The 27,919-nt window shown below is 39.7% G+C and overlaps 1 protein-coding gene across 1 annotated transcript in view; it reads right to left on the minus strand.

Moving 5' to 3' along the window:
* The window catches only part of OCA2 (OCA2 melanosomal transmembrane protein), a 516,129-nt gene that overhangs the window by 235,188 nt on the left and 253,022 nt on the right, over positions 1-27,919 (minus strand). The window lies entirely within an intron of this gene.

Below are 27,919 nucleotides of genomic sequence, written 5' to 3' on the forward strand. Positions count from 1 at the left end.
CATTATTTGACTATTACAAACAAATGTGCTATCATATACAATTATCTATCTATGCATGTGTTTTCAGTTCCCTTGGATAAATACCTAGGAATGGAATAGTTGATCTTATGATAGGTTAATATTATAGAATATTTACGTTTTAAGAAACTGTGAAATTGTTTTCCAAAATGGTTGTAACATTATATAACACCACCAGCAGTATCAGAATTTTTTACCCCAGATTTTCAACACTGGGTCAGCCTTTTTTAATGTTTGACATTCCGATGAGTATGAAGGGTCTTTATTGTGGTTTCAAATTGCATTTCTCTAAAGGCTAATGATGTTGAGTGTTTTTCATGTACCTATTTGCCATCTACAGATATTCTTTTGTGAAGTTTTTGTTCAAACAGTCTGCTCATTTTTTTTAATGAGTAGGGCAAATAAGACCCAAAATAAGTACAAGAAAAGAAAGAGTAAGGATTGGAGCAGAAATCAGTGAAATAGGAAGTAGAAAAATAGTAGAGCAAAGCAATGGCACCAAAATTTGGTTCTTAGAGAAAATCAAGAAGGTTGATAAACCTTAGCCAATTTGAATAGGACAAAATATGAGAGGACAAAATTTAACAATATCAAGAAAAAGAACAGTGACATGACTATAAATTCTATAGACATAAAAAGAGTACTACTTTGGGGTGCCTGGGTGGCTCAGTCAGTTAAGTGTCCAACTCTTAATTTTGGCTCAGGTCATGATTTCAGGGTCATGCGATCAAGCCCCTCTTCAGGCTCCTCTTTCTCCCCCTGCCCTCCCCCCCACCAGCCCACCTGCTCTCTCTCTCTAAAATGAATACATAAATCTTCAAAAAAAAAAAAAGAGTACTGGAGCAAGATGGAGGAGGAGTAGGAGACCTGGATTTCGTCTGGTCCAAGGAATTCAGCTGGATAGGGATCAAACCATTCTGAACACCTACGAACTCAACAGGAGATTGAAGGAAAGAATAGCAACAACTCTCTGAACAGAAAAGCGACCACTTCCTGGAATGTAGGACTTGTGGAGAAGTGAATCCGAGGCGATATTCGGAAGGATAGACAGCGGGGGGAGGGGCCTCCATCAGCCGCTTCTGGCAAGTGATAGAGCAATGGCGGACCACAAAATCGGAACTTTTAGAAGTCGGCTCCGCTGAGGAACGTTGCTCCAGTGACTAAGCGGGGGGTGGAACCCTCGCTGGGACAGTGTGGTCTCAGGACCCTTGGGGTCACAGAAAGACCAGGGGTGCCTGAGTGCAGCAGAGCTCCCAGGTACAAGAGCGGGGAAGCCGGCTGCAGAGACAGAGACGAGGCGTGGGCTCTCAGCTCGGGGTTGCCATAAACCATGATCCAGGGCACAGTCGGGCCACTGCTACTCCAGCAGGAACCCAACAAGCGGCAGATCCGGGGAGACTCACCTTCCTCCCCCGGGAGGAGCGGCATGAGAGCGCACCACAGGGATCTGCTGGGTTTGGAGACTCCACACGAGTTGGGTGCCAGAGATAGAAATGCTGGGTCACAGGCCGGGTGAGCATGGAGGGCGGCCAGAGACCGGGGAGACAGGAGTGATTGATTGCTTTTCTCTGGGGGCTCACTGAGGAGCGGGGCCCCGAGTTCTCGGCTCCTCTGGGGCAGAGATTGGGAGGCCGCCATTTTCACTCTTCTCCTCCAAAGCTATACGGAAAGCTTGCAGGGAACAAAAGCTCCCGAGAGCAAACCCGAGCACATTACTTAGCCTGGACCCAGCAAGGGTGGGACAATTCCGCCTCTGGCAAAGACATCTGGGAACCATGGCAACAGGCCCCTCCCCCAGAAGATCAGCAAGAACAGCCAGCCAAGACCAAGTTTACCAATCAATGAGAATGGCAGAACTCCAGCGCTAGGGGAATACTGCGCAAAGAATCCATGGCTTTTTTACCATGATTCTTTAGTCTTTCAAAGTTAATTTTTTTTAACTGCCTTTTTTTTTTAATTTTTCTTTTTCCCTTTCTCAACCAACATCGTATCAATCCTTTTTTTAAAAAACATTTTTATTTTTCATTTTTAAAGTCATATTCTATCCCTTCATAGTAGTTACCCTTATTTTTGGCATATATAAATAAGTTGTTCTCTCTAAAATTTTGAGATACAGTTTCTTCTAACAGATCAAAATATACCCTAAATCTCTAGTGTACAGCTTTGTTCTAGTCTCCTGCCTGATCACATTCTCTCCATTTTTTTTTTAATCCTCTTCTTTCTTTTCTCAAACAACTTCTTATCAATTACTTTTATAAAATTTTTTTAATTTTCATATTTACAGTCATCTTCCATTCCTTCAGCCTATCAACCCTTCTTTTTGTACATATGTAAGTTTTTCTTTCTTTAAAATTTTGGGAGTCACTTTCTTCTAACAGACCAAAATACACCCAAGATCTAGTGTGTGGAACTGATCTATGTACCAGCCTGATCATATTTGATCATATTCTGGGTTTTTTTGTTTTGTTCTGTTTTTGTTTGTTTTTATCTTTTCCTTTTTCTTTTTTTTTTCTTTTTTCTTTCTTTCCCTTTCTTTTCCCCCGGCTTCAGGTCTTTTCTGATTTGTTTAGAGTATATTTTCTGGGGACGTTGTTACCGTTAGCATTTTGTTCTCTCATTCACCTATTCTCCTCTCGACAAAATGACAAGACGGAAAAAATCACCTCAACAAAAAGAACAAGAGGTAGTACCGACTGCCAGGGACCTACTCAATACGGACATTAGTACGATGTCGGATCTAGACTTCAGAATCATCACTTTAAAGATACTAGCTGGGCTTGAAAAAAGCATGGAACTTATTAGAGAAACCCTTTCTGGAGAAATAAAAGAACTAAAATCTAACCAAGTCGAAATAAAAAAGGCTATTAATGAGGTGCATTCAAAAATGGGGGCGCTAACTGCTAGGATAAACGAAGCAGAAGAGAGAATCAGTGATATGGAAGACCAAATGATGGAAAATAAAGGAGTTGAGAAAAAGAGAGATAAACAACTACTGGATCACGAGGGCAGAATTCAAGAGATAAGCGATACCATAAGGCAAAACAGCATTAGAATAATTGGGATCCCAGAAGAAGAAGAAAGAGAGAGAGGGGCAGAAGGTATATTGGAGCAAATTATAGCAGAGAACTTCCCTAATTTGGGGAAGGAAACAGACCACAAAATCCAGGAGGCACAGAGAACCCCTCTCAAATTCAATACAAATAAGTCAACACTCCAACATCTAATAGTAAAACTTATGAGGCTCAGAGACAAAGAGAAAATCCTGAAAGCAGCTCGGGAGAAGAGATCTGTAACCTACAATGGTAGAAACATTAGATTGGCAACAGACCTATCCACAGAGACCTGGCAGGCCAGAAAGGACTGGCATGGTATATTCAGAGCACTAAATGAGAAAAATATGCAGCCAAGAATACTATATCCAGCTAGGCTGTCATTGAAAATAGAAGGAGAGGGGCGCCTGGGTGGCTCAGATGGTTAAGCGTCTGCCTTTGGCTCAGGTCATGATCCCAGGATCCTGGGATCGAGCCCTACATTGGGCTGCCTGCTCAAGTGGGGAGCCTGCTTCTCCGTCTCCCTCTGCCATTCTCTCCACTTGTGCTCTCTGGCTCTATCTCTATGTCAAATAAATAAATAAAATCTTAAAAAAAAAAAAAGAAATAGAAGGAGAGATAAAAATATTCCAGGACAAACAAAAACTAAAGGAATTTGCAAACACGAAACTAGCCCTACAAGAAATCTTGAAAGGGGTCCGCTAAGCAAAGAGAGAGCCTAAAAACAACATAGACCACAAAGGAACACAGACAATATACAGTAACAGTCCCCTTACAGGCAATACAATGGCACTAAATTCATATCTTTCAATAGTTACCCTGAATACAAATGGGCTAAATGCCCCAATCAAAAGACACAGGCTATCAGATTGGAAAAATAAGAAGACCCATTGATATGCTGTCTGCAAGAGACTCATTTTAGACCCAAAGACACCCCCAGATTGAAAGTGAGGGGGTGGAAAACCATTTACCATGCTAATGGACATCAAAAGAAAGCTGGGGTGGCAATCCTTATATCAGACAAATTAGATTTTAAACCAAAGACTGTAATAAGAGATGAGGAAGGACACTATATCATACTTAAAGGGTCTATCCAACAAGAAGATCTAACACTTGTAAATATCTATGTCCCTAACATGGGAGCGGCCAATTATATGAGGCAATTAATAACAAAAGCAAAGAAACACATTGACAACATTACAATAATAGTGGGGGACTTTAATGGACAGATCATCTAAGCAAAAGATCAACAAGGAAATAAAGACTTAAAATGACACACTGGACCAAATGGACTTCAGAAACATATTCAGAACATTCCATCCCAAAGCAACGGAATACACATTCTTCTCTAGTGCCCATGGAACATTCTACAGAATAGATCACATCCTAGGTCACAAATCAGGTCTCAACCAGTACCAAAAGATTAGGATCATTCCCTGCCTATTTTCAGACCACAATGCTTTGAAACTAGAACTCAGTCACAAGAGGGAAGTCGGAAAGAACTCAAATACATGGAGGCTAAAGAGCATCCTACTAAAGAATGAATGGGTCAACCAGGAAATTAAAGAAGAATTAAAAAAAAATAATGGAAACAAATGAAAATGAAAACACAACTGTTCAAAATCTTTGGGATGCAGCAAAGGCAGTCCTAAGAGAAAAGTATATAGCAACATAAGCCTTCCTCAAGAAACAAGAAAGGTCTCAAATACACAACCTAACCCTATACCTAAAGGAGCTGGAGAAAGAACAGCAAATAAAGCCTAAACCCAGCAGAAGAAGAGAAATAATAAAGATCAGAGCAGAAATCAATGAAATAGAAACCAAAAGAACAGTAGAACAGATCAACAAAACCGGGAGCTGGTTCTTTGAAAGAATTAACAAGATTGATAAACTCTAGGCCAGACTTATCAAAAAGAAAAGAGAAAGGACCCAAATCAACAAAATCATGAATGAAAGAGGAGAGATCACAACCAACACCAAAGAAATACAAATAATTATAAGAACATATTATGAGCAACTCTATGCCAGCAAATTAGACAATCTGGAAGAAATGGATGCATTCCTAGAGATGTATCAACTACCAAAACTGAACCAGGAAGAAATAGAAAACCTGAACAGACCTATAACCACTAAGGAAATTGAAGCAGTCATCAAAAATCTCCCAACAAACAAAAGCCCAGGGCCAGATGGCTTCCCAGGGGAATTCTACCAAACATTTAGAGAAGAATTAATACCTATTCCTCTGAAAATGTTCCAAAAAATAGAAATGGAAGGAAAACTTCCAAACCCATTCTATGAGGCCACCATTACCTTGACCCCAAACCAGATAAATACCCCATCAAAAAGGAGAATTACAGAACAATATCCATGATGAACATGGATGCAAAAATTCTCACCAAAATACTAGCCAGTAGGATTCAACAGTAGCCAAAGGGATTATTTGGCTACAACAGTAGCCAAAAGGATTATTCACCACAACCAAGTGGGATTTATTCCTGCGCTGCAAGGTTGGTTCAACATGCGCAAGTCAATCAATGTGATACAATACATTAATAAAAGAAGAACAAGAACCATATGATCCTCTCAATAGATGCAGAAAAAGCATTTGACAAAGTACAGCATCCTTTCTTGATCAAAACTCTTCAGAGTATAGGGATAGAGGGTACATACCTCAATATCATAAAAGCCATCTGTGAAAAACCTACAGCGAACATCATTCTCAATGGGGAGAAACTGAGAGCTTTCCCCATAAGTTCAGGAACACAGCAGGGATGTCCACTATCACCACTGCTATTCAACACAGTGCAGGAATTCCTAGCCACAGCAATCAGACAGCAAAAAGAAATCAAAGGCATCCAAATCGGCAAAGAAGAAGTCAAAGTCTCACTCTTTGCAGATGATATGATACTTTATGTGGAAAACCCAAAAGACTCCACCCCAAAACTGCTAGAACTCATACAGGAATTCAGTCAAGTGGCAGGATATAAAACCAATGCACAGAAATCAGCGGTGTTCCTATACACCAACAACAAGACAGAAGACAGAGAAATTAAGGAGTCGATCCCATTTACAATTGCACCCCAAACCATAAGATACCTAGGAATAAATCTAACCAAAGAGGCAAAGAATCTGCACTCAGAAAACTATAAAATACTCAGGAAAGAAACTGAGGAAGACACAAAGAAATGGAAAAACGTTCTGTGATCATGGATTGGAAGAACAAATATTGTGAAGATGTTAATGCTACCTAGTGCAATCTACACATTCAGAGCAATCCCCAACAAAAGACCATCCACTATTTTCAAAAAAATGGAACAAATAATCCTAAAATTTGTATGGAACCAGGAAAGACCCCGAATAGCCAGAGGAATGTTGAAAAAGAAAAGCAAAGCTGGTGGCATCACAATTCCGGACTTCCAGCTCTATTACAAAGCTGTCATCATCAAGACAGTATGGTCCTGGCACAAAAACAGACACATAGATCAATGGAACAGAATAGAGAGCCCAGAAATGGACCCTCAACTCTATGGTCAACTCATCTTCGACAGAGCAGGAAAGAATGTCCAGTGGAAAAAAGACAGTCTCTTCAACAAATGGTGTTGGGAAAATTGGACAGCCACATGCAGAAGAATGAAACTGGACCATTTCCTTACACCACACACAAAAATAGACTCCAAATGGTTGAAAGACTTAAATGTGAGACAGGAGTCCATCAAAATCCTAAAGGAGAACACAAGCATCAACCTCTTCGACCTCAGCTGCAGCAACTTCTTCCTAGAAACATGGCCAAAGGCAAGGGAAGCAAGGGCAAAAATGAACTACTGGGACTTCATCAAGATAAAAAGCTTTTGCACAGCAAAAGAAACAGTCAACAACACCACAAGACAACTGACAGAATGGGAGAAGATATTTGCAAATGATATATCAGATAAAGAGCTAGTATCCAAAATCTATAAAGAACTTCTTAAACTCAACACCCAAAGAAAAAATGATCCAATCAAGAAATGGACAGACGACATGAAGAGACATTTCTGCAAAGAAGACATCCAAATGGCCAACAGACACAAGAAAAAGTGCTCAATGTCACCCGGCATTAGGGAAATCCAAATCAAAACCTCAATGAGATATCACCTCACACCAGTCAGAATGGCTAAAATTAACAAGTCAGGAAACGACAGATGTTGGCAGGGATGCGGAGAAAGGGGAACCCTCTTACACCGTTGGTGCGAATGCAAGCTGGTGCAGGCACTCTGGAAAACAGTATGGAGGTTACTCAAAAAGTTGAAAATAGAGCTACTGTACGATCCAGCAATTGCACCCCGATGTAGGGACCCGATGTGTACGTGCACCCCGATGTTTATAGCAGCAGTGTCCACAATAGCTAAACTGTGGAAAGAGCCAAGATATCTACCCACAGATGAATGGATAAAGAAGAAGTGGTATATATATACAATGGAATATTATGCAGCCATCAAAAGGAATGAGATCTTGTCATTTTCAACGACATTGATGGAACTGGAGGGTGTTATGCTGAGCGAAATAAGTCAATCAGAGAAAGACATGTATCATATGACCTCACTGATATGAGGAATTCTTAATCTCAGGAAACAAACTGAAAGTTGCTGGAGTGGTGGGGGGGTGGGAGGAATGGAGTGGCTGGGTGATAGACATTGGGGAGGGTATGTGCTATGGTGAGCGCTGGGAATTGTGCAAGACTGTTGAATCTCAGATCTGTACCCCTGAAACAAATAATACAATATATGTTTAAAAAAAGAAGAAGAAGAAGAAGATAGCAGGAGGGGAAGAATGAAGGGGGGAAATCGGAGGGGGAGATGAACCATGAGAGACGATGGACTCTGAAAAACAAACTGAGAGTTCTAGAGGGGAAGGGGGTAGGAGGATGGGTTAGCCTGGTGATGGGTATTAAAGAGGGCACGTTCTGCATGGAGCACTGGGTGTTATACACAAACAATGAATCATGGAACACTACATCAAAATCTAATGATGTAATGTATGGTGATTAACATAACAATTAAAACATTAAAGAAAAAAAAAGAGTACTATAATAATTTTCTATACCTGCCATAACAAATTACCACACATGTAGTGGCTTAAAATAAAACCTACTTCTTAAATCACAGTTTTCACAGGTCAGAAGTATGGTGGGCTCAGCTACATTTCTGACTAGAGCATCATTAAGGTAAAATCAATGTGGCGGCATTCCTGGTGCTGAATTCCTTTCTGGAGGCTCTAGGAAAGAATCTGCTTTCTTATTCATTCAAGTTGTTGACATAATTCAGTTCCTTGTAGCTGTAATCCTGAGGCCCCAATTTCCTCACTGGCTGTCACCCAGGAGTTTTTCTCTCTTCTAGAGGTCACCCCCATTCCCTGGGTCAAGACCCCCACCCTCATCTATCATCAAAGCCAGCCAATAGTAGGTCAAGTCCCTCTCATACTTCAAATCTCTTTTGCCTCTTCTTCTGTTTCATCTCTCTGACTGACTCTTCTGTCTTTCACTTCTACTTTTAGGGGCCCATGTGATTACACTGGGCACACCTAGATAATCAAGGAAAATCTTGTATTAAGGTTAATTCTATCTGCAAAGTCCCTTTGCCACACAACATAACACATACAAGCATTAACAACAGGAATTAGAGTATAGACACCTTTGAGGGGCCACATATGGATTAATTTGGAAAGAGCATTTTAACAATGTAGGGTCTTCTGATCTATGAACTTGTTATGTATCTCCATTTATTTAGGTCTTCTTTATAAAGGTTTTCCTAAGAATGTTCTGTGGAAATCCCAGCCATCTTTTGTGTTGAAATTAACAAACTGATTCTGAAATTCATATGGGAATGCAAAGGACCTAGAATAGCCAATACAACCTTGAAAAAGAAGAGAAAATTTGAAGAACACACATTATCTCACATTAAGACTTATTAGAAAGCTACAATAGTCAAAACAGTGTAGTATTGCATGAGTATAATCAATTTGATTAATGAAGAATCCAGAAATACACCTATACATTCCTGGCCAATTGATTTTCAACAAAGGTTCAGTGACAGTTCAGTGAAGAAATAGTAGTTTTTTATACAAATGTTGCTGGAGCAATTGGATATCCACATGCAAAAAAAAAAAAATTGTTTTACTTTGATTTGTTCATTGAATCACATACAAAAGTTAACTAAGTGGATCATATGCCTAATGGAAAATTTATAACTATAAAATGTTTAGAATAAAATATAGAAAAGTCTCTTTGACCCTGGGAAACTTTCTTGGATACAACACTAAAAGCATGATGTATAAAAGGAAATTTTCATTAATTGGACTCATGTTTCTCAAAAGTCACTGTTAAGTAAACACAAAGACAAGCCACAGACTAGGAGAAAAATTTGCAAATGATCTATCTCATAAAGGACTCAGCATACCTGAATATATTCCTCAAAATTCTCAAAACCCAACAATAACAAACAACTCCATTAAAATGGAGAATATTTTGAAAAGGCACTTCACCATAGAATATATAAGGATGGAATATAAGCACATGCAAATATGTTCAACATCACTGATCATCAGGAAAATGCAAAGCAAAACCATACCTTACTAAATACCTTAGAATGTGTAAAAATAAAAAGCCAGACCAAACTAAGTATGGACAAAGATATGGAGGAACTGGAAATCTCACATACTGCTAATGGATTTGTAAAATGTTACAACCACTTTGGAAAACAGCCTAGCAATCTTTAAAAACATTGCCCATAATCTACCAAATGATCCAACCATTCCACTTGTAGGTATTAACTCAAGAGAAATTAAAGCATACGATGAAAGAAGGAACTGAACACGAATGTTCATTGTAGTTTCAGTCATAATAGTAAAAAACTAGAAATGATCCAAATACACAACAGATGAATCGATATACGAATTGTGGCATATTCAACCCATAGTATACTATTCGGCCAATAAAAAGGAAGGAAATATTGATGTACACTACCACATGGATGAATCTCATAAGAATTATCCTGATAAAAGAAGTCAGACTTAAAAAATTACATATTATACAAACCTTTTACATAAAACTCTAGAAAATGCAAATAGCAGGGATTGATAAACTATAGCTCATGGGTCAAATCTGGCCCACTTCCTGTTTTTGTAAATAATTTTTTATTGGAACACATCCATAGTGATTCATGTATATATTTTCTGTGGCTGCTTTAGCACAACAGCAGCATTCAGTTTGTGGTAGTATTTGTGTATGGCCTGCATTGTTTCAAATATTTAATATCTCTGGCTCTTTTCAGAACAGTTTGCCAAACCCTGATCAATAGTGACAGAAAACAGATCAGATTGCCTGGGGAGAAACTGGTGAGGGGAAGATGGCAGCAAAGTAGGAGGACCCTACGCTTACATCATCCCACAAATACAACTAGATAACTATCAAATCATCCTAAATACCCCCAAAATCGACCTGAACACTGGCAGAACAAACTCCAAAACTAAAGATAGAGAAGAGGCCACATCAAAGAAGGTAGGAAGTGCAGAGACATGGCTTGGGAGAGAAGCGGATCACGGTGACTGAGATGGGAAGGGAGCCACAGTCATGGAAAAGGGCAAGAGACAGACTAGCACACAGGGGAACTCACATTGAGAAGAGGAATCCCCATAGCAATTGGCTTGAAAATGAGAGGGGCCGAGTTTTTTGAATTCTTGCAGACAGCGGGGCTTAAAGCCTGGAATTTTAAAAGTCAGTGGACTTGGTTGGGATTGAGCCTGGAGGGCACTGGGGCCACTCTTGGAAAGAAGGCCAGGCAAACATCCCACAGACATACAGTGTGGCAAAGACTATCTGAAGAGTGCCTGGGGCACAAAATGGAAAGGTTATTTGCTCAACTCAGAGCATGTCCCAAAGAGGCAGTGTTCATGGACAGACCCCTCTGGGAACAAAAAATTGGCAGGCCTCATTTTCCTTCCCCATCCCTCAGCATTAGTACAGAGCCATCTGCAGGAAGCAGAGCAGTACTGATACTCACCACCTCACTTGCTTACAACAAGCCCTGCCCCCAACTGTGCTGCAGTGGAACTGCCCTTCCCAGTCATGCTTGCCCCAGTCCCAGCACCGAGAGTCCCCTAACCCCAGAAGACTGGTACAAACCCCTGCATACACCATGTCTCCTGACCTGGGAATCTTGCAGGGCCTTGGTTCCAGCAGCAGTGGTAAGAGGTCCCATTTCACAAGCAGATCAGAGCACAACTAGTTAAAACTTGCCATATTCAGCTCAGGGACCAAACACTGCCCATAACAGAAAAAGACAGCTTCTGAATATGACTAGCCTAAAGGATAAAATAGCCAGGACACAAAAGCACAGTGCATGCAGCACACATTGGACACATTTACTGAAGCACCAAGCCCTGGGGAAGAGGGGACACTACAAGGTAGGGCAATACAGGACATCTTCTTCATAAGGCCATTACCCTCTAGAACAAGAGAAATATCTGACTTTTGCAGCACATAGAAACAGGCACAGAGACTTAGACAAAATGAGAAGATATAGAAAATTGTCCCAAATGAAAGAACAGGACAAGGCCATGGCCAGAGATCTAAGCAAAACAGATATAAGTAACATGCCTGATGGAGTATTTAAAGCAATGACCATAAGGATACTCACTGGACTTGATAAAAGAGTGGAAGACATCAGTGAGACTCTTAACACAGAGATAAAAAGGAATCAGAGATGAAGAGTGCAATACATTTATTGCACTTTTAGAATACATTTATTGCATATTTAGAAATATATTTGATACAATGAATAATAGGCTGGAAGAGGCAGAGGAATGAATTAATGACCTAGAAGACACAGTAATGGAAAGTAACCAAGCTGAACAAAAGACAGGAAAAAAGAATTATTCGAAGTGAGAATAGACTTAGAGAACTCAGTGACTCCATCAAATGTATTAACATTCATATTATAGGAGTCCCAGAAGAAGAAGAGAGAGAAGCAGGGAAGAAAATTTACTTAAAGAAATAATACCTGGGGGCACCTGGGTGGCTCAGTCATTAAGTGTCTGCCTTCGGCTCAGGTCATGATCCCAGGGTCCGGGGATTGAGCATCGCATCGGGCTCCTGCTCAGCGGGAAGCCTGCTTCTCCCTCTCCCACTCCCCCTGCTTGTGTTCCCTCTCTCACTGTCTCTCTCTCTCTCTCAAAAAATAAATAAAATCTTAAAAAAAAAAAAAAAAAGAAATAATAGCTGAAAACTCCCCTAATCTGGGGAAGGAAGCAGATATCCAAATCCGGGAGGCACAAAGAAACCCAACAAAAATCAATGGATAAATTCCTAGAAACATATAAACTACCAAAAGTGAAACAGGAAGAAATAGAAAACATGAGCAGACTGATAACCAGCAAACAATTGAATCAGTAATCAAAAAACTTCCCACAAACAAAAATCCAGGGCCAGATGGCTTCACAGGTGAATTCTACCAAACATTTAAAGAATAATTAATACCTATTCTTCTCAAACTATTCCAAAATAATAGAAAAGGAAGACTTCCAAATTCATTCATGAGGCCAGAATTACCCAGATACCAAACCAGATAAAGATTCCACTAAAAAAAGAGAAATACAGGCCAATATCCATTATTAACATGAATGCAAAATTTCTCAATTAAAATACCAGCAAACTGAACCTAACATTACATTAAAAAAATCATTCACCACGATCAAATGGGATTTATTCCTGGGTTTCAAGGGTGGTTCAATATTCACAAATCAATCAGTGTGATACACCACACAAATTAAAGAAATGATAAGAACCATACGATCATTTTGATAGATGCAGAAACAGCATTTGACAAAGTACATCCATTCATGATTAAAATAAAACAAAACAAAACAAAAAACCTTCAACAAAGAAGGTTTAGAGGGAATATACCTCAACATAATAAAGGCCATCCATGAAAAACCCACAGCTGAGATCATCCTAAATGGAGGAAAACTGAGATCTTTTCCACTCCAGTCAGTAACAAGACAAGGATGTCCACTCTCATTACTGTTATTTAACATAGTACTGGAAGTCTTAGCCACAGCAATCAGACAACAACAAGAAACAAAAGGCATCCAAATCAGCAAAGAAGAAGTAAAACTTTCACTATTTGCAGATGACAGCATGCTCTATGTAGAAAACTAAAAAGGCTCCAGCACAAAAATAGCTAGAACTGATACACAAATTCAGTAAACTCACAGGATAGAAAATCAATGTACAGAAACCTGTTACATTTCTTTACACCAATAATGAAGCAGCAGAAACAGAGGAATCAATCTCATTTACAATTGCACCAAAAACCGTAAGATACTTAGGAATAAACCTAACCAAAGAGGTGAAAGACCTGTACTGTGAGAACTATAAAACACTTATGAAAGAAATTGAAGATGACACAAAGAAATAGAAAGGCATTCCATGTTCATGGATTGGAAGAACAAACATTATTAAAATGTCTATATTCCAAAAGCAATCTACAGATTCAATACCAATAGCATTTTTCACAGAGCTAGAACAAACAACCCTAAAATTTGTGTGGAAACATAAAAACCCCAAATAGCCAAAGCCATCTTGAAAAAGCAAAGCAAAGCTGGAGGCACCACAATTCCGGACTTCAAGTTATATTACAAACCTACAGTAATTAATACAGTATGTGACACAATATATGTCATAAAAGTAGACACATAGATCAACAAAATAGAACAAAAACCCAAAAACAAACCCACAACTCTATGGTCATTTAACCTTCAACAAAGCAGGAAAGAATATGCAATGGAAAAAAGTCTCTTCAACAAATGGTGTTGGGAAAACTGGACAGCAACATGTAAAAGAATGAAACCAGACCACTTTCTTACACCATACACAAAAATAAATTCAAAATGGAGGAAAGCCCTAAATGTGAGACTTGAAACCATCAAAATCCAAGAGAACACAGGCTGTAAATTCTTTCCTATTGGCCATAGCAACTTTTTACTAGATATGTCTTCTGAGGCAAGGGAAACAAAAGTAAAAAGTAAACTATTGGGACTTCTTCAAAATAAAAAGCTTCTTCACCGTGAAGAAAACAATCAACAAAACTAAAAGGCAGCCTATGGAATGGGAGAAGATACTTGCAAATGACATATCTGATAAAGGGTTAGTAACCAAACCATATAAAGAACTTATAAAATTCAATACCCAAAAGTGAATAATCCAGTTAAAAAATGGGCATATATATGGTGGAATATTACTCAGTCATAAAAAGAATGAAATCTTGCCATTTACAATGACATGGATGGAGCTAGAGAACATTATGCTAAGCAAAATAAGTCAGCCAAAGAAAGACAAATACCATATGATTTCACTGATATGTGGAATTTAAGAAACAAAACAAGCAAAGGGAAATAAAAGAGAGAGGCAAATCAAGAAACGGACTCTTAACTATAGAGAACAAACCAATAGTTGTAGGAGAGGAGGGAGATGGTGGGGTGGGTTAAATGGGTGATGGGAATTAAGAAGTGTACTTGTGATGAGTACCAGGTAATATATGGAAGTGCTGAATCACTATTTTGTATATCTGAAACTATTATTACACTGTATGTTAACTGAGTTTTTAAATAAAAACTTTTTTTAAAGTTTATATGTGAATGTTGGAGAGGTTGTGGAGAAAGGGGAACCCTCTTCCACTGTTGGTGGGAATGCAAGTTGTTACAGCCACTTTGGAAAACAGTGTGGAGGTTCCTCAAAAATTTAAAAATAGAGCTATCCTATGACCCAGCAATTGCACTACTGGGTATTTACCCCAAAGACACAGATGTAGTGAAAAGAAGGGCCATATGCACCCCAATGTTCATAGCAGCACTGTCCACCATAGCCAAACTGTGGAAAGAGCTGAGATGCCCTTCAACAGCTGAATGGATAAAGAAGATGTGGTCCATATATACAATGGAATATTACTCAGCCATCAGAAAGGATGAATACCCAACTTTTACATCAACATGGATGGGACTGGAGGAGATTATGCTAAGTGAAATAAGTCAAGCAGAGAAAGTCAATTATCATATGGTTTTGCTTATTTGTGGAACATAAGGAATAGCATGGAGGACATTAGGAGAAGGAAGGGAAAAATGAGGTGGGGGGAATTGGAGGGAGAGATGAACCATGAGAGACTATGGACTCTGAGAAACAAACAGGGTTTTAGAGAGGAGGGGGGAGGGGGGATTGGTTAGCCCAGTGATGGGTATTAAGGAGGGCACGTACTGCATGGAGCACTGGGTGTTATACGAAAACAATGGATCGTGGATCACGACATCAAAAACTAATGATGTATTGTATGGTGACTAACATAACATAATAAAATAAAAAAAATAAAAAATAAAAAAAATAAAAGTTTATATGTGTTGATTGATTCCAATTCTTTCTATTACCCTTATCCTACCTTTGAGAGCTTTAGATAATTTTCTGGAAAATAACAATTATTGCATGTGACCTCTGGAATTTGAAGATATATCCTAACTACCTCTTGTGGTACCCTGTACCTATTATCCTTCCTTATATATGTCTTCCAAAATGTACCCACTTCTATAATCTTGCAAGATCAGTCTTCTCACAATGTCAGAGAAAAGTCCTATTCATCTGGTCCTGAGTGTCTTCTTAACCTGAACTCTTTTGTATGTCACTCTTGGATGCTTGCTCTATGCCAGGCTCTGAGCTTAAAGGTTATGGGTGGAAATGTAAGCAAGAAACCACTGTGAATTTTAAGGGATTCACCATCCTGCAGAGAACACACATAGTAAGCAAAGAGTTGTATATGATGTGTGTGTACATACAAATCATTAGGAAGCCCTCACAGTGAGGAACAAAATGTGGTGATTGAGAGATTTCACCAAAAAAAAGATGATATTCAGGCAAGATCTTAGAGGATGAGTAAGTTTTTCAGGTGAAGAGGGAAAGGGCATTCAAGGTAAAGGTAAAGCATATCTGAGGACAGAGCATCAAGAAGGAAGATGTCAAAGTGACATCAACAAAATGGTGGATGGGCAGCTCCAAGCTCTGGTCCTGTATCAAAAATCAAATAGAAATGGATGATGGATATTAAGGAGAGCACTTCTTAGGTTGAACACTGGGTGTTATATGTAAGTGATGAATCACTAAATTCTACTCCTGAAACCAATATTACACTATATGTTAATGAATTAGAATTTTTTTTTAATTTTTTTATTGTTATGTTAATCCCCATACATTACATCATTAGTTTTAGATATAGTGTTCCATGATTCATTGTTTGTGCATAACACCCAGTGCTCCATGCAGAACGTGCCCTCCTCAATACCCATCACCAGGCTAACCCATCCTCCCACCCCCTCCCCTCTAGAACCCTCAGTTTGTTTTTCAGAGTCCATCGTCTCTCATGGTTCTTCTCCCCCTCCGATTTCCCCCCCTTCATTCTTCCCCTCCTGCTACATTGTTCTTCTTTTTTTCTTTCTTAACATATATTGCATTATTTGTTTCAGAGGTACAGATCTGAGATTCAACAGTCTTGCACAATTCACAGCGCTTACCAGAGCACATACCCTCCCCAGTGTCCATCACCCAGTCACCCCATCCCTCCCATCCAACCCCCCACTCCAGCAACCCTCAGTTTGTTTCCTGAGATTAAGAATTCCTCATATCAGTGAGGTCATATGATACATGTCTTTCTCTGTTTGACTTACTTCGCTCAGCATAATACCCTCCAGTCCCGTCCACGTCGTTGCAAATGGCAAGATCTCATTCCTTTTGATGGCTGCATAATATTCCATTGTATATATATACCACTTCTTCTTTATCCATTCATCTGTTGATGGACATCTTGTCTCTTTCCACAGTTTGGCTATTGTGGACATTGCTGCTATAAACATCGGGGTGCACGTACCCTTTCGGGTCCCTACTTTTGTATCTTTGGGGTAAATACCCAGTAGTGCAATTGCTGTTATCAATCCCTTTTTTAAAAAACATTTTTATTTTTCATTTTTAGAGTCATATTCTATCCCTATATAGTAGTTACCCTCATTTTTGGCATATATATATAAGTTGTTCTCTCTTTAAAATTTTGAGATACAGTTTCTTCTAACAGATCAAAATATACCCTAAATCTCTAGTGTATGGCTTTGTTCCGGTCTCCTGCCTGATCACATTCTCTCCCTTTTTTTTTCTTTTTTTTTTTTTTAAATCCTATTCTTTCTTTTTTCAAACAACTCCTTATCTTATCAATTCCTTTTATAAAATCTTTTATAATTTTCATCTTTACAGTCATATTCCATCCCTTCATTGTATTAACCCTTATTTTTGTACATGTATAAGTTTTTCTTTCTTAAAATTTTGGGAGGCACTTTCTTCTAACAGACCAAACTGCAACCAAAATCAAGTGTGTGGCACCTATCTATGAATCAGCCTGATCATTTTGATCCTATGCTGTTTTTTTTTGTTTTGTTCTCATTTGTTTTTATCGTTTTCTCTCTTTTTTTTTTTCTTTTTCTTTTTTCTTTCTTTCCCTTTCTTTCCCCCCAGTTTCAGGTCTTTTCTGATTTCTTTAGAGTATATTTTCGGGGGACATTGGTACCCTGTTAGCATTTTGTTCTCTCATTCATCTATTCTCCTGTGGACAAAATGACAAGATGGAAAAAATCACCTCAAAAAAAAGAACAAGAGGCAGTACTGACTTCCAGGGACCTACTCAATATGGACATTACTACGATGTCGGATCTAGAGTTCAGAATGATGATTTGAAAGATACTAGCTGGGCTTGAAAAAAACATGGAAGTTATTAGAGAAATGCTTTCTGGAGAAATAAAAGAATTAAATCTAACCAAGTCGAAATCAAAAAGGCTATTAATGAGGTGCAATCAAAAATAGGGGCTCTAAGTGCTAGGATAAATGAGGCAGAAGAGAATCCGTGATATAGAAGACCAAATGATGGAAAATAAAGAAGCTGAGAAAAAGAGAGATAAACAACTACTGGATCAAGAGGGCAGAATTCGAGAGACAAGCAATACTATAAGACGAAACATTAGAATAATTGGAATCCCAGAAAAAAAGAAAGAGAGAGAGGGGCAGAAGGTATATTGGAGCAAATTATACCAGAGAAATTACCTAATTTGGGGAAGGAAAGAGGCATCAAAATCCAGGAGGCACAGAGAATCCCTCTCAAAATCAATAAAAATAGGTCAACACCCCGACATCTAATAGTAAAACATATGAGTCTCAGAGACAAAGAGAAAATCCTGAAAGCAGTTCAGGACAAGAGATCTATAACCTACACTGGTAGAAACATTAGATTGGCAACAGACCTATCCACAGAGACCTGGCAGGCCAGAAAGGACTGGCATGATATATTCAGAGCACTAAATGAGAAAAATATGCAGCCAAGAATACTATATCCAGCTAGTCTGTCATTGAAAATACAAGGAGAGATAAAAAGCTTCGAGGACAAACAAAAACTAAAGGAATTTGCAAACACGAAACCAGCCCTACAAGAAATACTGAAAGGGGTCCTCTAAGCAAAGAGAGAGCCTAAAAGTAACATAAACCAGAAAGGAACACAGACAATACATAGTAACAGTCCCCTTACAGGCAATACAATGGCACTAAATTCCTATCTTTCAATAGTTACCCTGAATGTAAATGGGCTAAATGCCCCAGTCAAAAGAAACAGGCTATCAGATTGGATAAAAAAACAAGACCCATCGATATGCTGTCTGCAAGAGACTCATTTTAGACCCAAAGACACCCCCAGATTGAAAGTGAGGGGGTGTAAACCATTTACCATGCTAATGGACACCAAAAGAAAGCTGGGATGGCAATCCTTAGACAAATTAGATTTTAAACCAAAGACTATAATAAGAGACGAGGAAGGACAGTACATCATATTTAAAGGGTCTATCCAACAAGAAGATCTAACAGTTTTAACTATCTATGCCCCTAACATGGGAGCACCCAATTATATAAGCCACTTAATAAGAAAATAAAAGAAACACATCGACATCAATTCAATAATAATGGGGGACTTTAACACCCCCCTGACTGGGGACAGATCACCTAAGCAAAAGATCAACAAGGAAATAAAGACTTTAAATGACACACTGGACAAAATGGACTTCACAGATACATTCAGAACATTCCATCCCAAAGCAACAGAATACACATTCTTCTCTAGTACCCAGGGAACATTCTCCAGAATAGATCACATCCTAGGTCACAAATCAGGTCTCAACCGATACCAAAAGATTGGGATCATTCCCTGCATATTTTAGACCACAGTGCTTTCAAACTAGAACTCAATCACAAGAGGAAAGTCGGAAAGGACTCAAATACATGGAGGCTAAAGAGCATCCTATTAAAGAATGAAGGGGTCAACCAGGAAATCAAAGAAGAATTTAAAAAATTCATGGAAACTAATGAAAATGAATACATAACTGTTCAAAATCTTTGGGATACAGCAAAGGCAGTCCTAAGAGGAAAGTATATAGCAATACAAGCCTTTTTCAAGAAACAAGAAAGGTCTCAAATACACAACCTAACCCTACACCTAAAGAGCTGGAGAAAAAACAGCAAATAAAGCCTAAACCCAGCAGGAGAAGAGAAATAATAAAGATCAGAGCAGAAATCAATGAAATAGAAACCAAAAGAACAGTAGAACAGATCAACAAAACTAGGAGCTGGTTCTTTGAAAGAATTAACAAGATTGATAAACCCCTGACCAGACTTACCAAAAAGATAAGAGAAAGGACCCAAATCAACAAAATCATGAATGAAAGAGGAGAGATCACAACCAACACCAAAGAAATAAAAACAATTATAAGAACATATTATGAGCAACTCTATGCCAGCAAATTAGATAACCTGGAAGTAATGGATGCATTCCTAGAGATGTATCAACTACCAAAACTGAACCAGGAAGAAATAGAAAACCTGAACAGTCCTATAACCACTAAGGAAATTGAAGCAGTCATCAAAAATCTCCCAAAAAACAAAAGCCCAGGACCAGATGGCTTCCCAGGGGAATTCTACCAAACATTTCAAGAAGAATTAATACCCATTCTTCTGAAACTGTTCAAAAAAAATAGAAATGGAAGGAAAACTTCCAAACTCGTTTTAAGAGGCCACCATTACCTTGATCCCAAAAGCAGACAAATTCCACATCAAAAAGGAGAATTACACAGCAATATCCCTGAAGACCATGGATGCAAAAATTCTCACCAAAATACTAGCCAATAGGATCCAAGAGTACATTAAAAGGATTATTCACCACGACCAAGTGGGATTTATCCCTGGTCTGCAAGGTTGGTTCAACATCCGCAAATCAATCAATCTGATACGATACATTAACAAAAGAAAGAACAAGAATCATATGATCCTCTCAATAGATGCAGAAAAAGCATTTGACAAAGTACAGCATCCTTTCTTGATCAAAACTCTTCAGAGTATAGGGATAGAGGGTACATACCTCAATATCATAAAAGCCATCTGTGAAAAACCTACAGCGAACATCATTCTCAATGGGGAAAAACAGAGCTTTCCCCCTAAGTCAGGAACATGGCAGGGATGTCCATTATCACCACTGCTTTTCAACATAGTATTAGAAGTCTTAGCCACAGCAATCAGACAACAAAAAGCAATAAAAGGCATCCAAATCGGCAAAGAAGAATTCAAACTCTCACTGTTTGCAGATGATATGATACTTTATGTGGAAAACCCCAAAGACTCCACCCCAAAACTGCTAGAACTCATACAGGAATTCAGGAAAGTGGCAGGATATAAAATCAATGCACAGAAGTCAGTGGCATTCCTATACACCAACAACAAGACAGAAGAAAGAAATTAAGGAGTCGATCTCATTTACAATTGCACCCAAAACCGTAAGATACCTAGGCATAAATCTAACCAAAGAGGAAAAGGATCTGCACTCAGAAAACTATAAAATACTCATGAAAGAAACTGAGGAAGACCCAAAGAAATGGAAAAACGTTCCATGCTCATGGATTGGAAGAACAAATATTGTGAAGGTGTCAATGCTACCTAGAGCATTCTACACATTCAATGCAATCCCCATCTAAATACCATCCACTTTTTTCAAAGAAATGGAACAAATAATCCTAAAATTTGTATGGAACCAGAAAAGACCCCGCATAGCCAGAGGAATGTTGAAAAAGAAAAGCAAAGCTGGCGGCATCACAATTCCAGACTTCAAGCTCTATTACAAAGCTGTCATCATCAAGACAGTATGGTACTGGCACAAAAACAGACACATAGATCAATGGAACAGAATACAGAGCCCAGAAATGGACCCTCAACTCTATGGTCAACTCATCTTTGACAAAGCAGAAAAGAATGTCCAATGGAAAAAAGACAGTCTCTTCAACAAATGGTGTTGGGAAAATTGGACAGCCACATGCAGAAGAATGAAACTGGACCATTTCCTTACACCACACACAAAAATAGACTCCAAAGGGTTGAAAGACCTCAATGTGAGACAGGAGTCCATCAAAATCCTAGAGGAGAACACAGGCAGAATCCTCTTCGACCTCAGCTGCAGCAACTTCTTCTTAGAAACATGGCCAAAGGCAAGGGAAGCAAGGGCAAAAATGAACTATTGGGACCTCAAGATAAAAAGCTTTTGCACAGCAAAAGAAACAGTCAACAAAACCAAAAGACAACTGACGGAACCGGAGAAGATATTGGCAAATGACATATTAGATAAAGGGCTAGTATCCAAAATCTGGTAAGAACTTCTTAAACTCAACACCCAAAGAACAAATGATCCAATCAAGAAATGGGCAGAAGACATGAACAGACATTTTTCCAAAGAAGACATACAAATGGCCAACAGATACATGAAAAAGTCCTCAACATCGCTCAGCTCAGGGAAATCCAAATCAAACCTCAATGAGATACCACCTCACACCAGTCAGGTGGCTAAAATTAACAAGTCAGGAAACGACAGATGTTGGCGGGGATGCGGAGAGAGGGGAATCCTCCTACACTGTTGGTGGTGCAGCCACTCTGGAAAACAGTATGGAGGTTCCTCAAAAAGTTGAGAATAGAGCTACCATATGACCTAGCAATTGCACTACTGGGTATTTACCCCAAAGATACAAATGGAGGGATCCAAAGGGGTACGTGCACCCCGATATTTATAGCAGCAATGTCCACAATAGCCAAACTGTGGAAAGAGCCAAGATGTCCATGGACAGATGAATGGATAAAGAAGATGTGGTGTATATATAAATGGAATATTATGCAGCCATCAAAAGGAATGAGATCTTGCCATGTGCAACGACGTGGATGGAACTGGAGAGTGTTATGCTTAGTGAAATGAGTCAATCAGAGAAAGACATGTATCATATGACCTCACTGATATGAGGAATTCTTAATCTCAGGAAACAAACTGAGGGTTGCTGGAGTGGGGGGGGGGTGGGAGGGATGGGGTGGCTGGGTGATAGACATTGGGGAGGGTATGTGCTATGGTGAGCGCTGTGAATTTTGCAAGACTGTTGAATCACAGATCTGTATCTCTGAAACAAATAATACATTATATGTTAAAAAAAAAAGATAGCAGGAGGGGAAGAATGAAGGAGGGGAAATCGGAGGGGGAGATGAACCATGAGAGACGATGGACTCTGGAAAACAAACTGAGGGTTCTAGAGGGGACGGGGGTGGGCGGATGGGTTAGCCTGGTGATGGGTATTAAAGAGGGCAGGTTCTGCATGGAGCACTGGGTGTTATACGCAAACAATGAATCATGGAACACTGCATCAAAACCTAATGATGTATGGTGATTAACATAACATAATAATAAAAAAAGAAGAAGAAGAAGAAAAAAAATTAGTAGGGGGACCCTGAGCTTGCCTCATCCCTCAAACACAGGTAGACCAACATCCAACTACTTTGAACAAGCAGGAATATGATCTGAGGATTAAGAAAACAATCTACACAGTTGGAGGGAGAGAACGTAGTAGATGTGAGGTTTGGAGCTGTGAACTGGGGGAGAGGTAAGTCCTGCAGCCTCGAAGGGGAGGGAATCCTTTTCATATAGCAAAGTCAGGGAGAGATCATAGTGGGTAGGGATCTCACAATAAGCCCTGGGTTGCACTGGGGGTGATCATTCCCCTTTCTGGAGTACATTTGGAAGAAGATATTTTGCCTCTCAAAGGACAAAAGGCCAGCTGGGAGCCATTGAGCAGTAAACAGCAGGGACAGAGGTGTGCACAGATGGCAGAAAACCTCTTAGCAGCTTTTCACTGAGCCACAATAAGCTTAAACCTCTGTGCACCAAGAAGCCTGCTTTTCTGGACAGAACTGAGCATAGAGCAGAGACATGGGCTGTCTGCTGATAACTTGGCTGCTTCTTTTTGCTGTCTGCCACAATAGATTCAAGCCTCTGGGAGATTGCTTTTCTGGGGCAGAAGGGAGTTAGGGACTGAGTTGCACACAGATGGCTCATAACCTGGTTGCAACTTTTCGCTGAGTGTTACAATAAACTCTAACCTATGAGTGAAAACTGTGCAACTGCTTTTCTGGAACAGGACAGTGCTGTGTGAACCACAAGGCTCTCCTCTGTGGGAGGTCCTTGCCAGATCCTTTAAAATTTGGAATTTTGAATCCCAACCACTGGCCAGAGATCTGTGGTACTGGGCACACCAATGGTCCAAGAACAGACAGGTTAAGGGCAGGAAACTGAGGAAAGCCTGGAACACAGGAGATTGTTTGCTTTTCTTTGAGGACCTCCTGAACAGCAGTGACCAGGGGTTCCTCTCCCCAGGGACAAGAGAGTGGGGTGACACCATATTCTTCCTCCTCCACCATCCCTCCTCCCACTGCCCACCAGCAAAGAAGGACTTCAGAGAGAAATACAGTGCCTCCAGTGGAGGCTGGAGTCCCCTACACTAAACCTCAACCCCTTGCACCTGGCAGGAGCATCTATACAAGGGCAAGTCAGCTTGTGAGCTAGCCCAATCAACCTCACCCTCAGAAGACCAACACAGGCCCCCCACATGTACCAAGTCCACTGATTAAAGAATTCTCCAAAACATCAGCTTCTGGTGGAAAAATGAGGCTTGCTCCTGTTTTTTCTTTTTCTTAATTTTTTGAATGTTTTAATTTTTTATATTTCTATTTCTTACTTTTTATTTTTTAGTCTTTTGTTTCTTTTTTCTTATTCTCTTTTCTCTATCTTTTTTTGGTATCAGGATTATAATTTTTTGTTCATTTGTTGATTTATTTGTTTCATTCTCTTATTTTTCAAATCAGACTGTTTATATTTTTTTTCTCTTTTCCTCTTTCCTTACTTTTTTTTCTTTCTTTCCTTCTTATTCTTTAGAAACAGGCTACAGTTGTTTGTTTGTTTGCATTTCTATTCCTTTTCCTTTTCTCTTGTTTTGGATCTTTTTCTTTCCTTTTCTCTTTTCCAGTCTTATCTTAACAAACAAAGCACACCAGTTAAATATCCAAACACCCCCCACTACAAGTGAGGAGCAACTCTGTAGAGGACAACCACTGGGAAAGAGCAGCCAAAATGCAACAACAGAGTGTACACAGTGTACACCAGAAATACTTCCTGAAGTAGTAGTTGTTGTTGTTGTTGTTGTTTTCTTTTTCTTTCTTCCTTTCTTTTCTGGACAATATAATGAGACAGAAAAATTCACCTCGCCCCCCCCCAAACAAAACAAAAACAGAAGGTAGTACTCACTGCCAGGGATTTAATAAATACAGATATAAGCAAGATGTCTGAACTAGAATTTAAAGTAATGATTATAAAGATACTACATGGACTTTTAAAAAAAGCATAGATGACACTAGAGAATCCCTCACTGTAGAGATAAAAGAACTAAAATCAATCTAGTCAGGCCAAAATAAAATGTGTTATTACCAAGATGCAGTCCAAAGTGGAAGTCATAAAAATGAGGATGAACGAATCAGAAGTGCAAATCAGTGATACAGAAGATAAAATTATTGAAAATAAGGAAGCTGAGAAGAAGAGGGAAAGAAAACTATTAGATCACAAAGTTAGGCTTAGGGAACTCAGTGATGCCATAAAGAGAAATGGCAACCATATTAAAGGAGTCCAAGAAGATGAGGAGTGAGGGGAAAGGGGACAGAAGGTTTATTTGAACAAATTATAGCTGAGAATTTCCCTAATCTGGAGAAGGAAACAAGCATTCAAGTCCAGGAGGCGTAGAGAACCCCCCTCAAAAAAAAAAAAAAATAAAGGTCAACACATCAACATATTATAGTGAAGCTTACAAATTACACAGATAAAGGGAAAATCCTGAAAGCAGCTCAGGAGAAGAGGTCCTTAATTTACAAGGGTAGATATATAAGGCTGGCAGCAGACCTGTCCACAGAGACCTGGCAGGCCAAAATGGACTGGCATGATATATTCAATGTGCTAAATGGGAAAAATATGCAGCCAAGAATACTTTACCCAGCAAGGCTGTCATTCAGAATACAAGGATAGATATAGAGTTTGCAGGACAAACAAAAACTAAAGGAATTCATGAACACTAACATCACACCTGCAAGAAATATTAATGGGGATCCTGTGATCAGAAAGAGAGCTCCAAAGTAATGAAGACCAAGGGGTGGAGCAAGATGGCGAAGGAGTAGGAGACCTGGATTTCATCTGGTCTCAGGAATTCAGCTGGATAGGGATCAAACCATTCTGAACACCTACAAACTCAACAGGAGATCGAAGAAAAGAATAGCAACAACTCTCTGAACAGAAAAGCGACCACTTTCTGGAAGGTAGGACGTGCGGAGAAGTGAATCCGAGGCGATATTCGGGAGGATAGACGGCGGGGGAGGGGCCTCCATCAGCCGCTTCTGGCAAGTGATAGAGCCACGGAGCACAAAATCGTAACTTTTAGAAGTCTGCTCCGCTGAGGGACGTCACTCTGGTGGCGAAGTGGGGGGTGGAACCCTCGCGGGACAGTGTGGTCTCAGGACCCTCGGGGTCACAGAAAGACCGGGGGTGCCTGAGTGCGGCAGAGCTCCCAGGTATTGGAGCAGGGAAGCCGGCTGCAGAGACGGAGCCCAGGCGCAGGCTCTCACATCGGGGTTGCTATAAACCGTGATCCGCGGCACAGTCAGGCCACTGCTCCTCCAGCAGGGACCCAACAAGCGGCAGATCCGGGGAGACTCACCTTCTTCCCCCGGGAGGAGAGGTGCGGGAGCGCACCGCGGGGATCTGCTGGGTTTGGAGACTCCACCCGGGGTCGGATGCCAGATAGAAAGGCGCGGTCACAGGCCGGGTGAGCGTGGAGTGCGGCCGGAGACCGGGGAGACGGGAGTGACTGACTGCTTTTCTCTGGGGGCTCGCTGAGGAGCGGGACCCCGAGTTCTCAGCTCCGCCGGGGCGGAGACTGGGAGGCCGCCATTTTCACTCTCCGCCTCCAAAGCTGTACGGAAAGCTTGCAGGGAACAAAAGCTCCGGAGAGCAAACCCGAGCAGATTACTTAGCCCGGACCGGCAAGGGTGGGGCAATTTTGCCTCCGGCAAAGACATTTGGGAACCACGGCAACAGGCCCCTCCCCCAGAAGATCAGCGAGAACAGCCAGCCAAGACCAAGTTTACCGATCAATGAGAACGACAGAACTCCAGCGCTAGGGGAATACTGCACATAGAATTCATGGCTTTTTTACCATGATTCTTTAGTCTTTCAAAGTTAATTATTTTTTTTAACTGTCTTTTTTTCTTTTTTCCTTTTTTCTTTTTTTTTGAATTTTTCTTTTTCCCTTTTTCAACCAACATCTTATCAATCCCTTTTTTAAAAAAAAACATTTTTATTTTTCATTTTTAAAGTCATATTCTATCCCTTCATAGTAGTTACCCATATTTTGGGCATATATATATAAGTTGTTCTCTCCTTAAAATCTTAAGATAGTTTCTTCTAACAGATCAAAATATACTCTAAATCTCTAGTGTATGGTTTTTTTCTACTCCCCTGCCTGATCACATTCTCTCCCTTTTTTTTCTTTCCTTTTTTTTTTTTTTAATCCTATTCTTTCTTTTTTCAAAAAACTTATCAAATCCTTTTTAAAAATTTTTTATAATTTCCATCTTTACAGTCATATTCCATCCCTTCATCATATCAACCCTTATTTTTGTACATATATAAGTTTTTCTTTCTTTAAAATTTTGGGAGGCACTTTCTTTTAACAGACCAAAATACACCCAAAATCTAGTGTGTGGCACTAATCTATAATCCAGCCTGATCATATTTCATCACATTCTGTTTTTGTTTTCTTTTGTTTTGTCCTGCTTTTGTTTGTTTTTATCTTTATCTTTTTCTTTTTTCTTTCTTTCTTTCTTTTTCTTTTTTCTCTCTTTCCCTTTCTTTTCCCACTGCTTCAGGTCTTTTCTGATTTGTTTAGAGTATATTTTCTGGGGACGTTGTTACCCTGCTAGCATTTTGTTCTCTCATTAATCTATTCTCCTCTGCACAAAATGACAAGACGGAAAAAATCACCTCAACAAAAAGAACAAGAGGTAGTACCGACTGCCAGGGACCTACTCAATACGGACATTAGTACGATGTCAGATCTAGAGTTCAGAATCATCACTTTAAAGATACTAGCTGGGCTTGAAAAAAACATGGAAGTTATTAGAGAAACCCTTTCTGGAGACGTAAAAGAACTAAAATCTAACGAAGTAGAAATCAAAAAGGCAATCAATGCGGTGCAATCAAATATGGGGGCACTAACTGCTAGGATAAATGAGGCAGAAGAAAGAATCAGTGAGATAGAAGACCAAATGATGGAAAATAAAGAAGCTGAGAAAAAGAGAGACAAACAAC

The sequence above is a fragment of the Halichoerus grypus genome, chromosome 8 (genome assembly GCF_964656455.1).
Source record: "Halichoerus grypus chromosome 8, mHalGry1.hap1.1, whole genome shotgun sequence".
Lineage (NCBI taxonomy): Eukaryota > Metazoa > Chordata > Mammalia > Carnivora > Phocidae > Halichoerus > Halichoerus grypus.